The following is a 15323-nucleotide window of genomic DNA, read 5'->3' as shown; positions in this document are numbered from 1 at the left end:
CAAAAAACCCCAAAAAACTATTCCTGAATTGCTGGTTTTTGTTCATTCTGCCTCCCAAAAATCAGAATAGAAAGCAATAAAAAAATTTGACGTGCCCAAAAATGGTACCAATAAAAACGTCAACTCGTCCCGCAAAAAACAAGCCATCACATGACTCTGTCAGCTGAAACATGGAAAAATTATAGCTCTCAAAATATGGCGATGCAAAAACTAGTTTTTGCAATAAAAAGCGTCTTAGTGTGTGACCGCTGGCAAACATAAAAACCCACTACAAATCTGGTATCGCTGTAATTGCACCGACATAAAGAATAAAGTCGCCTAATCAATTATACCGCATGAGGAACGATGTAAAAAACAAATAAAACCAATTCTTCGCCTGCTGTTGATTTGTTCATTCTGCCTCCCAAAGATTGCAGTAAGGTTAAGCTCTCATTTATCCTGCGGTCTGCTCTGAGCGCTTTCACTGGGGTTTGCGTGTAAATCTCTGAAATACGTGATTCAGACAGAATCCCTGGTCGAAGATTCCTTATAATGAGGCAGTTGGAGGCACTGTGAATGCCGCCTGGCCTATGATCTGTCGGCGTCCGTCTTTTTATTAGGCGAGCACAAAAGTGCCGTCGCCCACAGTTTTGTGCACTTCTGAAAAGGACAACGCTGAACAGAGGCCATGTAACATACCTGGCGGCGCCCTTGCATGGTGGTCCATCTCCCACTGTGCAAGAGCGCGCACTTGATCTCCAGTCCAGAATGTCTCTCTGGCTTCCCTCCATGCTGTCTGTTTGTGTCTGTTTCTGCTGCTTAAGGGCGGCGCCCGATCACTTCCTGCTTTTTGTACCTGCTGTGGGTCACACCCCTTGTGCGTCCTCAGCCTATTGCTTTTTCTGCAGAGTCTGAACTCGTACCTAACTCCTGCTTGTTGTCTCTGTACTCCCGTTTGTGAGTTTGTGGTCCACTCGCTACTTCACTGCAAGTACCCTGTGGGTATCTGGCTCTGCCTTTCCCTTCCTGTCTGTTCCGTGTGAACAGAGCCCTGTCTCGTCCTGCTCTGCTCTTGCTCACCGCTCCAGGCGGTCTCGTCCTGCTCTGCTCTTGCTCACCGCTCCTGGCGGTCTCGTCCTGCTCTGCTCTTGCTCACCGCTCCTGGCGGTCTCGTCCTGCTCTGCACTTGCTCACCGCTCCAGGCGGTCTCGTCCTGCTCTGCTCTTGCTCACCGCTCCAGGCGGTCTAGTCCTGCTCTGCTCTTGCTCACCGCTCCAGGCGGTCTCGTCCTGCTTTGCTCTTGCTCACCTCTCCAGGCGGTCTCGTCCTGCTCTTGCCCTTGCCCACCGCTCCAGGCGGCCTCGTCCTGCTCTGCTCTTGCTCACCGCTCCAGGTGGTCTCGTCCTGCCCTGCTATCGCTCACCTCTCTGGGCGGCCTCACTCTGCTGTGTTTGTCCGCCACATCTGTGGTTCTGTTCCTGAGTCCCAGTGTGTACTGGGTCCTATCCCGCCTGTGTTCCTACCTGCTAGTGCCTTCCTGTCTGCACTCTAGCCGTGCTTGCCTGTACCCCCCTGCCTGCATACCCACCTGCCTGCATACCAGTCATGCCTGCCTATTCCCACCAGTCTGTGTGCCAGCCTAACCAGTCTGTTCCTGTATTCCCCTGGGTCAACAGCCGTGTCCGGGGTCTGTCCTGGAGTAGCACCTGGTCCCTCTGCTCGGTTCCTCCTTGGTGCACTGGCGTCGTATGCCGTCGTGCGACCCTGGTCGGATCGGGTGAATACCTAGTTACGCCCCTCCAGGCATTCACTCTCCGGCACGGTCCAGTGGAATCACACGCACACGCCGCTCAGCCCGGGCGTGTGCATTACAGCATGCTCAGGCCATGGTTCCCGTTGAGCCCCACGGCCTTCGCTCTCTGAGACGTTTTCCAGCGAATACATGCATTAAAAATAAATAAATACAATTTTTTTTTTCTCTAGCTGAGTTCCTGGCTATTACGCACCCGTCCAGATGGATCTATCTGCTCTCGTTCCTGCGGATCCGCCACGTTACTATGGGGATCCAAGACAAAATCGTGCATTTGTGGAGCAATGCATGCTACACTTCAAGTTCTACTCTCTATGTTTTCCCACCGATCGGGTTAAGGTGGCATTCATTATGTCTAACCTAGCGGGTGATGCCTTGGAATGGATCAACCCCCTGTGGGAAACACAGGATCCTATCGTCCTGGACATAATGGCCTTCCTGGTGACCTTTCTAATGGTCTTCGATGATCCTAACCCGGAGGCTCCTGCTGAAGCTTCACTTCCCAATATCCCGGAGCAGCCCCGATGGGTAATGTGTGTGGGTAGCGCAATAGTCCTCCAGCCCAATGAGACTACTGCCCACCCAGAATCCTCACAGGGTGAATACGCTCTCCGGAATACTTCTCCCAACCTCAAGAGGCAGTCCAGACGTGCTAGACTTAGAGGCAAGCCGTCACGCCAGGGTCTGTCCTCCCTGAGACCTCCTGACCCCAACCTTGAAGTCCCTACTGAAGCTTCATCTCCCTGTATCCCGGAGAAGCCCCAACGGGTAATGTGCGTGGGTAGTGCACCAGTTCTCCTGCCCGAAGAGACTACTGCCCATCCAGACTCCACACAGGAGAACTTCCTGCACCCGGCATCAGATGCTTCACCCACTTTAACCGGTGTGCATGTCCAAGGATGCTCCGAAGCTGTGATTACCTCAGAGTCTGTGCACCTCTACTACCTGGCGGAGGACCCCCAGTTGCCTCCTGAATCCTCCGGGATACCACTCGATGACAAATGGAGAGAGACTTCTCTACACCTGGTACTCGATACTTTGTCCGCTCCGTCCTGTGAGCCTGACAATGGGTACCCCAAAGTGGTAGTTTCCCCCGAGTCTCTACACCCCTCCGACCAGGTGGAGGACCTCCAGTTGTCTCCAGAACCCTTCGGGGTGCTACCTGGTAGCGAAAGGACAGAGACTCTCCTATACTCTGTACCTGATACCTCTCTCGCTTCGTCCAGTGAGTCCAACCTAGTGTACTCTGAAGCAGAGGTTACCCATGAGTCTCTACACCCCTCCGACCAGGCGGAGGACCTCCAGTTGTCTCCAGAACCCTTCGGGGTGCTACCTGGTAGCGAAAGGACAGAGACTCTCCTATACTCTGTACCTGATACCTCGTTCGCTTCGTCCAGTGAGTCCAACCTAGTGTACTCAGAAGCAGGGGTTACCCATGAGTCTCTACACCCCTCCGACCAGGCGGAGGACCTCCAGTTGTCTCCGGAACCCTTCGGGTTGCTACCTGGTAGCGAAAGGACAGAGACTCTCCTATACTCTGTACCTGATACCTCGCTCGCTTCGTCCAGTGAGTCAAACCTAGTGTACTCTGAAGCATAGGTTACCCATGAGTCTCTACACCCCTCTGACCAGGCGGAGGACCTCCAGTTGTCTCCAGAACCCTTCGGGGTGCTACCTGGTAGCGAAAGGACAGAGACTCTCCTATACTCTGTACCTGATACCTCGCTCGCTTCGTCCAGTAAGTCCAACCTAGTGTACTCCGAAGCAGAGGTTACTCCCGAGTCTCTACACCCCTCCGACCGGGCGGAGGACCTCCAGTTGTCTCCAGAACCCTCCGGGGTGCCACCTGGTGGTGAATGGACAGAGACTTTCCTATACTGGGTACCCGATACCTCGCCTGCTTCGTCCAGTGAGTCCGACCTAGTGTACTCTGAAGCAGATGTTTTCTCCGAGCCTCTGCACTCTTCTGACCCGGCGGAGGACCTTCAGTTGTTTCCTGAATCCTCCGGGGTACCACCAGATAACAAAGAGACAGTGATTTTTCCTCATCCTGTACCTGATAACCCGTCTATTTCTTCCTGTCAGCTTGACAAGATGTACCTCGAAGCAGAGTTTACCCCCAAGTCTCTGCTCCCCTCCAACCTGGTGGAGGACTTCCAGTTGTCTCCTGTACCCTCTGGGGTGCCACCTGAAAATATGTGGAGAGAGACTTCCTTGTGTGCTGTTCCTGGTACTCCACCCGTTTCGTCTGTTGCTGAGGATGGCTGGATAGGAAGTAGCATCCTAGCTAACCAGATGAGACCAGTTTTTCCTGTGGACAGTGGGAGTGATCTCATTGAAGTGAAGGATTGGCCCTCGAATTCCCTGCGGAAGATTCTGGCAGGCCTGAAGAAGAGGGGGCTTAAGGGGGGGGTGGGTACTGTAACATACCTGGCGGCGCCCTTGCATGGTGGTCCATCTCCCACTGTGCAAGAGCGCGCACTTGATCTCCAGTCCAGAATGTCTCTCTGGCTTCCCTCCATGCTGTCTGTTTGTGTCTGTTTCTGCTGCTTAAGGGCAGCGCCCGATCACTTCCTGCTTTTTGTACCTGCTGTGGGTCACACCCCTTGTGCGTCCTCAGCCTATTGCTATCTGTCACCTGGTATATAACCCAGCTGCTCCAATCAATCCCTGCCTGAGCATTGTGTTTCATTCAGTGTGTGCTTGCACTCTGATGGTGCCAGGTCCCGTTCTTTGTTTCTCTTGTCTGCCTATCCTGGAGGCTGTATTTCCAGGCCTGTCTGAACACGCTCCTAGCCTGTTCCTCCCGCCTTCTAGGGGCCGATTACCTAGACCCGCTCCTGTATCTTGTCTGTCCTGTCTGAACACGCTCCTAGCCTGTTCCTCCCGCCTTCTAGGGGCCGATTACCTAGACCCACTCCTGTATCTTGTCTGTCCTGTCTGAACACGCTCCTTGCCTGTTCGTCCCGCCTCTCTGGGGGCCGTATTCCCAGACCCGCTCCTGTATCCTGCTGCAGTGTCGGTCTCTTCCGTACACTCAGTTCAGCCTGAACTCTCTCCTATCCTTTACCTGTTTTGCCTCTATGTCCGTTCCTTTCCTTTTTCTGCAGAGTCTGAACTCGTACCTAACTCCTGCTTGTTGTCTCTGTACTCCCGTTTGTGAGTTTGTGGTCCACTCGCTACTTCACTGCAAGTACCCTGTGGGTATCTGGCTCTGCCTTTCCCTTCCTGTCTGTTCCGTGTGAACAGAGCCCTGTCTCGTCCTGCTCTGCTCTTGCTCACCGCTCCAGGCGGTCTCGTCCTGCTCTGCTCTTGCTCACCGCTCCTGGCGGTCTCGTCCTGCTCTGCTCTTGCTCACCGCTCCTGGCGGTCTGGTCCTGCTCTGCTCTTGCTCACCGCTCCAGGCGGTCTCGTCCTGCTCTGCTCTTGCTCACTGCTCCAGGCGGTCTCGTCCTGCTCTGCTCTTGCTCACCGCTCCAGGCGGTCTCGTCCTGCTCTGCTCTTGCTCACCGCTCCAGGCGGCCTCGTCCTGCTCTGCTCTTGCTCACCGCTCCAGGCGGCCTCGTCCTGCTCTGCTCTTGCTCACCGCTCCAGGCGGCCTCATCCTGCTCTGCTCTTGCTCACCGCTCCTGGCGGTCTCGTCCTGCTCTGCTCTTGCTCACCGCTCCTGGCGGTCTCGTCCTGCTCTGCTCTTGCTCACCGCTCCAGGCGGTCTCGTCCTGCTCTGCTCTTGCTCACCACTCCAGGCGGTCTCGTCCTGCTCTGCTCTTGCTCACCGCTCCAGGCGGTCTCGTCCTGCTCTGCTCTTGCTTACCGCTCCAGGCGGTCTCGTCCTGCTCTGCTCTTGCTCACCGCTCCAGGCGGTCTCGTCCTGCTCTGCTCTTGCTCACCACTCCAGGCGGTCTCGTCCTGCTCTGCTCTTGCTCACCGCTCCAGGCGGTCTCGTCCTGCTCTGCACTTGCTCACCGCTCCAGGCGGCCTCGTCCTGCTCTGCTCTTGCTCACCGCTCCAGGCGGTCTCGTCCTGCCCTGCTCTCGCTCACCTCTCTGGGCGGCCTCACTCTGCTGTGTTTGTCCGCCACATCTGTGGTTCTGTTCCTGAGTCCCAGTGTGTACTGGGTCCTATCACGCCTGTGTTCCTACCTGCTAGTGCCTTCCTGTCTGCACTCTAGCCGTGCTTGCCTGTACCCCCCTGCCTGCATACCCACCTGCCTGCATACCAGTCGTGCCTGCCTATTCCCACCAGTCTGTGTGCCAGCCTAACCAGTCTGTTCCTGTATTCCCCTGTGTGGGTCAACAGCCGTGTCCGGGGTCTGTCCTGGAGTAGCACCTGGTCCCTCTGCTCGGTTCTTCCTTGGTGCACTGGCGTCGTATGCCGTCGTGCGACCCTGGTCGGATCGGGTGAATACCTAGTTACGCCCCTCCAGGCATTCACTCTCTGGCACGGTCCAGTGGAATCACACGCACACGCCGCTCAGCCCGGGCGTGTGCATTACAGGCCATATGGAGTCCAGAGTAAGTCTGCTGCCTCATTATAGTGAGTGGATCCCTTGGGGGTTCATCTGAATCACGTCACTCCGAGATTTAGATGGAAACCTCGAAATAAGTGCTCAGCGTAAAGAGCAGGATAAATGTGATCCAAAATGTTATGTAAAATGTTCCCAACAAAAGCTTCAACTTAATCCACAACAAAAAGCAAGTCCCCACTCTGGTCCGTCAACTGTTATTGGAAATATAGGAGTTTCCACATTGCTGGTAGCACTAAGGCTCTAGAAAAGCGCCATGATTCATCGCCCCCCAAAAGAAATTGAGCACATTCTTTCCTCCCAAATCTAAATGCCCTCCCTCCCTTCTGAGCTCCAGTGTGTGCCTAAAGTGCAAATAGTGTCCACATGTTCGGCATTTCTGTAGCGATGAGAGCCTGTCTAATTTACAGGTGTGTGTCTCCAGAGGCATGAACTGGGCACAAAGTACTGGTCACTACAACTTACTGGTCACCACAATGGCAGTTTGCAATTTTCACTCAGCAACATCCGCTGCTGCTTGTTTCTGGAAAGGACCCATGGAGTCAAAATCGTCACTACGCCTGTAGATAAATTCCCAAAGGGGTATAATCTCCAAAATGACCCACAATCTGCACTCCAGGAGAGTATAGCGCATGGTCCCTCCCTCTTCTCGCTGTATGGCTAAGCAATAGTGTACAGCCACATAAGAGTTATTTCTACATTTAGTAGAAATTGAGGGACAAATTTTGGTGCCATTTTTACCCATTTCCCAGTGTGAAAATGTAAAAATGTAAACTCTGGGGCCAAAACAAAATTTTGGTAGTAAAAATGTAATTATTTATTTCTTCACTGCCCATTACTATAAAATTCTGTGATCCACCTGTGGTGTTAATATGCTCACTGCACCCCTAGATGAATGTTCTGGCCCCTCAAGAGCTCTGCCAATGTGACATGGCACCCTCAAACCAGTCCAGCAAAATCTAAACTCCAATATGGTGCTTCTTCCCTTCTGATCTTTGCACTGTGCATCAAAAGTAGTTTTTGACCACATATGGGGTATCGGCGTACTCAGGAGAAATTGCACAACAAATTTTGGGGTCCATTTTCTTCGGCTATTCCTGTGAAAATGAAAAAATGTAGGGCTAAAGCAAAAGTTTTGTGGGAAAAATATATTTTTTTCAGTTTATAGATCGACGTTGTAAAATTTTGTGAAGCACCTGTGGGTTCAAGGTGCCCACCACACATCTAAATAAATTCCTTGAGGGGTCTAGTCTCCAAAATGTGGTCACTTGTGGGGGTTTTCCACTGTTTAGGCACATCAGGGGCTCTCACCCGCAGACCATTCCATCAAAGTCTGCGTTCCAAAATGTTACTCCTTCCTTTCTGAGCTCTGCCGTGCACCCAAACAATAGTTTTCCCCAACATATGGGGCATCTGCGTCCCCAGGAGAAATTGCACAACAAATTTTGTGGTCCATTTTCTCCTATTATCCATTTGAAAATAAAAAATTCGGGGCTAAAAAACATTTTTGTGGGAAAAATTGTTTTTTTTTGTTTTCACGGCTCCATGTTATAAACTTCTGTGAGGCACTTGGGGGTTCAAGGTGCTCACCACACATCTAGATAAGTTCCCTGAGGGCTTTAGTTTCCAAAATGGTGTCAATTGTGGAGGGTTTCCACAATTCAGGCACATCAGGGGCTCTCCAAACACAACATGGCGTCCGCTATTATTCAAGTAAATTTTACAGTCAAAAGGTCAAATGGTGCTCCTTCCCTTCTGAGCCCTGCCATGCACCTAAACAGTGGTTTTCCCCCACATATGGGGTATCAGCTTACTCAGGAGAAATTGCACAACAAATGGTATGGTGCAATTTCTCCTATTACCCTTATTAAAATGCAAAATTTGGGGCTGAAAAACTTTTTTGTGGGAAAAATGTGAAAATTTAATTTGTATAACTCAATGTTATAAACTTCTAGGAAGCACCTGGGGATTCAAGGTGCTCAAGAGAAATTGCACAACAAATTTTGGGGTCCATTTTTTCCTGTTACCCTTGCAAAAATAAACAAATTGGGGGCTAAAGTACATTTTTTGTGAAAAAAAGTTAAATGTTCATTGTGTTCTTCCACATTCCAAAAATTCCTGTGAAGCACCTGAAGGGTTAATAAACTTATTGAATGTGGTTTTGAGCACCTTGAGTGGTTCAGTTTTTAGAATGGTGTCACTTTTGGGTATATTTCTGTCATAAAGGCCCCTCAAAGTCACTTCAAATGTGATGTGGTCCCTAAAAAATGGTTTTGTAAATTTTGTTGGAAAAATTTGGTCAACTTTTCACCCTTATAATTTCCTAAAAAAAAAAAAAATTTGGTTCCAGAATTGTGCTGATGTAAAGTAGACACGTGGGAAATGTTATTTATTGTCTCCTGGGGTTCCCACACCTGCTATAGCTAGTATCTCTGTCAGAGGTAGTCGTGTTGCTTCTGATGCACCCCCTGGGCCGTGGGGTACTCGGTTGCCGGGCCGGTCGATGCTGGGGGATGTCATGGTGGCAGTGACCCGGTCCGTGACCCAGGGTGGTCATTTAAAGGCGAAAAGTAAAAGGGAATAAAGTTTTTGGATAATAATGTTCATGACGCCACCTGTGGTATGCGCTATATGGAGCCGCCGCTGCAGTACAGATCATCTGGAGCTGACGGTGACGTAGCAGAGTTGATTCAGCTCTCCACAGGCAGAGCTTAGCTCCAGGGCAGGAAATAGTGATGCTATGAGGTAGATGTTGTTGGTGCTGTGTAGTGCAGGGCTGGTGATGGCGCAGTAATAATTCCAGGACACAGTGGGGGTGCAGTCTTCAAGGTTTACTCACAGTTGTCAAGATTCCAGGTTACAAGGGCCAGTGTGTAACCTTCCACGTCGTCCTGTGTTCACCAAGGAAGGGGTTCAGCAGCTCTCAAGTATTTCAGGAGTATTTAAACAGGACCCCTTTCTATGTTCCTTTCTCGGTCATCTTCCCTGCACTGGCTCTCACTCTCCTGCCCTGCTCCTCACAATCAGTGTTCCAAGCCGGTAGCCTCGGGTCTTGTCGGGCGACGTGCAGTCCCCTGCACCCTACGCGGCCACCTATTCGGTGATGTAATTGTGGTGGTTGGCAGCTGCACCTTGCAAGTACAGCAGCCTCCGGTTATCTAGCTGAGCCTGATTGTTCTCCACTAGTTTAGGGTCCGGTCCCCTCTGCGGCCTGATCCCTCCATGTCCGTGTAGATTCGGGCGCACGGTTGGCTTCCTGCACTCACCGTGCCCCTGGTATCCCCTCTGTCTCTGGAGCCTTTCCTCTGCTCCCGTCCTCTCTCACTCTCTCTCTCCTGGGCCTCTCAGACCAGGCCCCACTCCTCTCTCCTCTCAACTCCTGTTCCAAGCACTGGAGCCAGGAGCCTGGACCTTCTACACTGCTCTCCTGAGCAGGACTTGCCGTTTCAAGATGGTTCCCTTTCTTCTTATACCCTTTCTGACGGTTCTCCCCAGAACTACTTCCTCCACCCACACCCACTACATGGTTCCCCCTCTCTTGGTCCCCCCCCCTTCCAACCAGGGACAGGGCTCAGCCATATTGCCCCTCCTGCTGGTCTGGAATGGTGTAGTGTTGGATGTAGGTGGGTGGGTCCCAGGTAGTAATCCCTCCTCACCTTAGAGTGGGGTATCACACCTCTGGGTGAGATGCAGTACCTCTTCGGCGACTGAACCTGCAGGGGCGCCACACATGTCTCTCTGATTTAAGGGCATGAAAATTCAAAGTTTGAAAATTGCAAAATTTTCGGCAAATTTCTGATTTTTTGACAAATAAATGCCAGTCATATCAAATACATTTTAAGACTATCATGAAGTAAAATATGTCATGAAAAAACTATCTCAGAATCAGTGGGATCCGTTGAAGCGTTCCAGAGTTATTACCTCTTAAAGTGACACTGGTCAGAATTGTAAAAATTGTCCTTGTCATTAACGTGCGAATAGTCTTCAGGGGCAAACGGGAGTAACCATTGTTTTAATTTTTATTTCATAACTCAATAGTCACATGAAAATAGGCAACTTTGCAATATATCTTATCAGAGAAATCTGCTTCTTTCTCTGCCAAAGTTGATCAGTCATTGTCAAAATTGTCAATTCTGAGGGGAAATCTGTATTCAAGAATGACAGACTTTCCCATTACTGAGATAGGAGATGGCATGGCAAGACCTTATGTTGCTGTGGGCGCGCAACCATCACATGTTTGAAATTCATGATCATCTGACTGCTCTTACCATCTGACTTCCTTTGACTGTACATGTTCTCTACTTCCGGGTGTAGTCTGCACAGGCGCCGACATCTTTCACAAAGCCCCTGATGATCTCCACAGGTGTGGATTTGTTCTGTATCATGTTTACGCGCGTCAGGTGCGTCCCCCCCCCCTACAAGATGAGTAACTGTGTGGCGCCCCTGAGGGTTCTGTCGCCACAGAGTTAGTGCACCTCACCCAGAGGTGTGGTATCCACTTCTCTCAGGTAAGGAGGGAGTGCTGCCCGGAAACCCAACACCTGCATCCAACACTACACTGCTCCAGGCCGGCTGGAAGGGCAAGATGCAATGTATGTTTCTGCTGAGCCCTGACCCTGGCTGGAGTGGGGGGAGCCCAAAGGTAGGGGGAACCAGTAGTGGGTGTGGGTGGAGGATGTAGTTAGGTGGAGCACTTTGGTAGGAGTATAAATAGGGAAGCCATCTTAGGGTGGTAGAACATTTCTGAACAGTAGTGAGAGGACAGTTCAGAAGAACAGTCCGGGAGCAGAGTCTCAGTAGGAGCTCTGCTCCACAAGTAGGGCCCAGTCCTAGAGGCCCAGGTGGGGAGCAGAGGAGTAGGCTCCGTTCTAAGAAGGGATCCTAGGGGGTACGGCAAGTGCAGGAAGGCACCCGTATGCCCCGCATCTGTCGGAAGACAGAGGGATCATAGGCCGCAAGAAGCTGACCAGCCCCTGGCCTAGTCGTGTACTTCGAGTCTCGGCTGGAAAAACCGGAGGCTTCTGGCTTCTATAGTCAGTTGCTGAAGCCTCATTCTAAACCCCGTAAGGGTCAAGCTGGTCTGTGAACTCCGACAGACAGGAGGGACTTCAGAGCACCCGAGCGGGATTGAGAGTGGGAAGCGCAGGGCAGGAGGGAGAAAGTCCCAGCGAGAAGATGGTCTAGTTAGGAACATGAGAAAGTGGGGTTCTGCCAGGTACTCTTGATCTACCTGAGGAAGTGCTGAACCCCTGCCTGGTGAACGCAGCGCGACGTTGGAGGCTGACACCTGTACAGTGCACCAGTGGAACTGTCACAAGAACTGTGAGTAAAAACTCGGATGACTGCACCGCACTGCCTCCGTCCATTCTTTAATCTGCGCCATCGTTCCCTCTCTGCACTACAACGCCCAGCGCAACGACCATCTTCCTACACTGCCCTGGAGCTTTCTCTGCCTGTGGAGAGCCACACCATCCCTGCTGCCGTAACACCAGCTCCAGAGGACTTCTCCACAGCGGCGGAACCCCTTGGTCGCATTCCACAGGTGGCGTCACGAACAATCCCAAAAACCCCATATAAAAGTACCCCCCTTTTGCACTGACTGCCCTGGGTCATGGACCGGGCCAGCCACCGTGATATCCCCCAGCAACCAGAGGCCCGGCTGCCGAGCACCCCACGGCCCTGGGAGCGTGTCAACTGTATTTTGGAAATGTCTTTAATTTAATCTCATTATTCTGTGACTGTGCCTAGTTGTTCCCTCTTAGTAACTGAGTGATGTTTTATCAAAATAAACAGACTTTATATCTATGTTAGTTGTTAAAGGGACTCTGACAGCACAGGATGACTGTTCAGGTCCCGTCGCCCTATCCTTCATGGTGGCACCAATTATTTAATTATTTAAATACACCTTCCCACCTCCTAGTTTTGCCTCTATCTCCACCCCCCTCTTCTATGATTGACAGCTCTGAGTTCATAGGGCAGAGAAGGGCGGAGATAGTGGGAAAACAAGAGGGTGGGGAGGTGTATATAAATGTTTGGCCCTACTATGGAGCACCGAGAGCCTGTGCTTGGTTTGAACAGTCATTCTGTGTTGACAGAGTTCCTTTAACATGCATATATTTATAGGTGAAGTTATATTTAGCACAGTTGCATATATTTAATTATTTCTAGCACCCTTTTCTTGCTGTGATCAACTTTTCTAATATTTCTCAGATGTATTCCTATATACTTTCATATGTACATGAGAACCCAGTGTCTGAAGTATACTATATATACTCAGCATAATTATCTTCTATGAGTTTCAGTAATCTGAAGTTCCTGAGGAAGGCTGCTGTACTCAGACACAGGTGAAGGAAATATGAAGATCAGGAATACATATCTATTTTGTTTATATTAGGGGTTGGGATGAGGAAGGAGAATATATTTTTTACATCATACAGAAGGTTTTAGGTATAGGATATAGCTGAGATTAACCTTCTTTCGTTTTCTGTATTTTTTTATTTTATTTTTCATTTTATGAAATTTTTATTCTCGGCACATTCTTCCTCCTCTACTGCAGTAGGCCAAGGGTTGGTATAATTCTGCTCTTCCCGGCTTTATGAGGACTCTTCCAGACAACAACTCTCCATTGCGATATACAATTACAGGAGTTGTAGGCATAATCTCCGCTTGGAGAAGTCACGTTGTCCACCATGTACATAGCCTTCAGAAAGCATGCAGGCCATGAGCAGGATCCTTAGTTTTGGAAGAAGCATCCTTGGTCGTATTCTGTGAATGTGGATAATAGGAATGACTTGTTAAAACAATAATAAACTCATTTTTTATAGTAAGGACATTATAATTGTATGGATATGATCATGTTTGCACTCCCTTGTCATTTCAGTTATTACAGAGAAAGGTAAGAAAAACTGATATTTCTTTTGCTCACTTGTTATTTTTTTTAACACTGGCTATTTTCTTAATCTGCCATTCAGTCTGATGCTGTGAGTAGATAAGACAATGTTTCTATAGGATATGTGTTTCCTGACATGTACTGGACACTGACTATTGTATTAATGTTGCGTATACACTGTGTTCCAAATTATTATGCAAATAATATTTTCTCAGATTTTCCCAAATTACCTATATGAATTGCAGTCATTGTAATTTTCCAGTCAAATAACTATTAGAGTACAATTGAAAGGTTTTTGTACAAACTGCCTATGATAACAGTATATTTTTTAAAAAATAAAAAACTCAAACTGCACTCAAAATGCATGTTCCAAATTATTATGTACAGCAGAGTTTTCAACATTTTCATTTTAATAAAGAACAAAAAATGGTCATTTTTGAAATTATAAGCATTAGCAGGTTATTACAAACTGAAATCAAACAGTTTTCAACTCAAAACTTTATTCTGGGTGATGTTACATTTGCACATAGGACCGCTTGTTCGAAAGGAGCTTCTGAACTCTCTCGTCCATTGAATTTGTCAGGTTTTGGATGGTTTCTGCTTTAATTGTTTTGCATGAGAACAGAATACCCTCCCAGAGCTGTTGCTTAGATGTGAACTGCCTCCCGCCATCATAGACACTCCTTTTGATGATGCTCCAGAGGTTCTCAATGGGGTTGAGGTCAGGGGAGCATAGGTGCCACACGATAAGTTTGTCCCCTTTTATGCCCATATGTTATGTGCAGCATGAGACGGGGCATTATCATGCATGAAATAATCTCGATGGTCCATATGGATGGAGTGGAGGATGGCTGGTTGATGGACACCCCATGCAAACACGGCTACGGCGCTAACAAGGAGGAGGTGGAGTAATGCTTTGGCTGGAATCATGGGGAGAGAGATTTTCGCCCTTTTAGGATCCCTGAAGGGGTAAAGATAAACTCCATAATGTATGTTGAGTTTCTCAAACAGCACTTCCTTCCATGGTTCAAGAAGAAGAACCGTGCATTCCACAGCAAGATCATTTTCATGCATGATAATGCCTCATCTTATGCTGCACATAACACATCTGCATCTCTGGCTGATATGGGCATAAAAGGGGACAAACTTATGGTGTGGCACCCATGCTCCCCTGACCTCAACCCCATTGAGAACCTCTGGAGCATCATCAAAAGTAGTGTCTATGATGGCGGGAGGCAGTTCACATCTAAGCAACAGCTCTGGGAGGGTATTCTGTCCTCGTGCAAAACAATAGAAGCAGAAACCATCCAAAACCTGACAAATTCAATGGACAAGAGAGTTCAGAAGCTCCTTTCGAACAAGGGGTCCTATGTGCAAATGTAACATCACCTAGAATAAAGTTTTGAGTTGAAAACTGTTTGATTTCAGTTTGTAATAACCTGCTAATGCTTAGAATTTCAAAAATGATAATTTTTTTGTTGTTTATTAAAATGAAAAGGTTGAAAACTCTGCTGTGCATAATAATTTGGAACATGCATTTTGAGTGCAGTTTGAGTTTTTTATTTTTTAAAAAATATACTGTTATCATAGGCAGTTTGTGCAAAAACCTTTCTATTGTACTCTAATAATTATTTGACTGGGAAATTACAATGACTGCAATTCATATAGGTAATTTGGGAAAATCTGAGAAAATATTATTTGCATAATAATTTGGAACACAGAGTACTGTTACTATAAAACGTTACCATAAAGACATATAAACTTACATTTGGTAATGGAAACAATAGATCACATCCATTTATTAGTACAGCTAAGACTGAGTTCCTGCAGGTTTTGTTGGATTATTCCAGATTCTGGTCTAATCTCTGATATATCTGGACTGCAGTTCTATCCTTGCATCTGTGTGGATAGAGCATGATGACTATGAGATAGATGGTCCCGTCTTGGGGTGGTGCTCAGTATGAGCCGTCTGCCTCTACATTTTCGGCAATATGCTCTCTCATCATCAATACTTGTGAAAAGCCTCAATCTATGTAGACAGAAGGAATAGACATTAGTAGAAAGAAAAGGGCAGGAATATGCATTATTTGAGGAAGGGCATGGATTATTAGTGGAATATT

This window comes from Phyllobates terribilis, unplaced genomic scaffold (genome assembly GCF_046119375.1).
Source record: "Phyllobates terribilis strain yellow unplaced genomic scaffold, ASM4611937v1 Scaffold_3__8_contigs__length_932513732, whole genome shotgun sequence".
In the NCBI taxonomy this organism is placed as follows: Eukaryota; Metazoa; Chordata; class Amphibia; order Anura; family Dendrobatidae; genus Phyllobates; species Phyllobates terribilis.
This window is presented reverse-complemented; position numbering follows the sequence as displayed.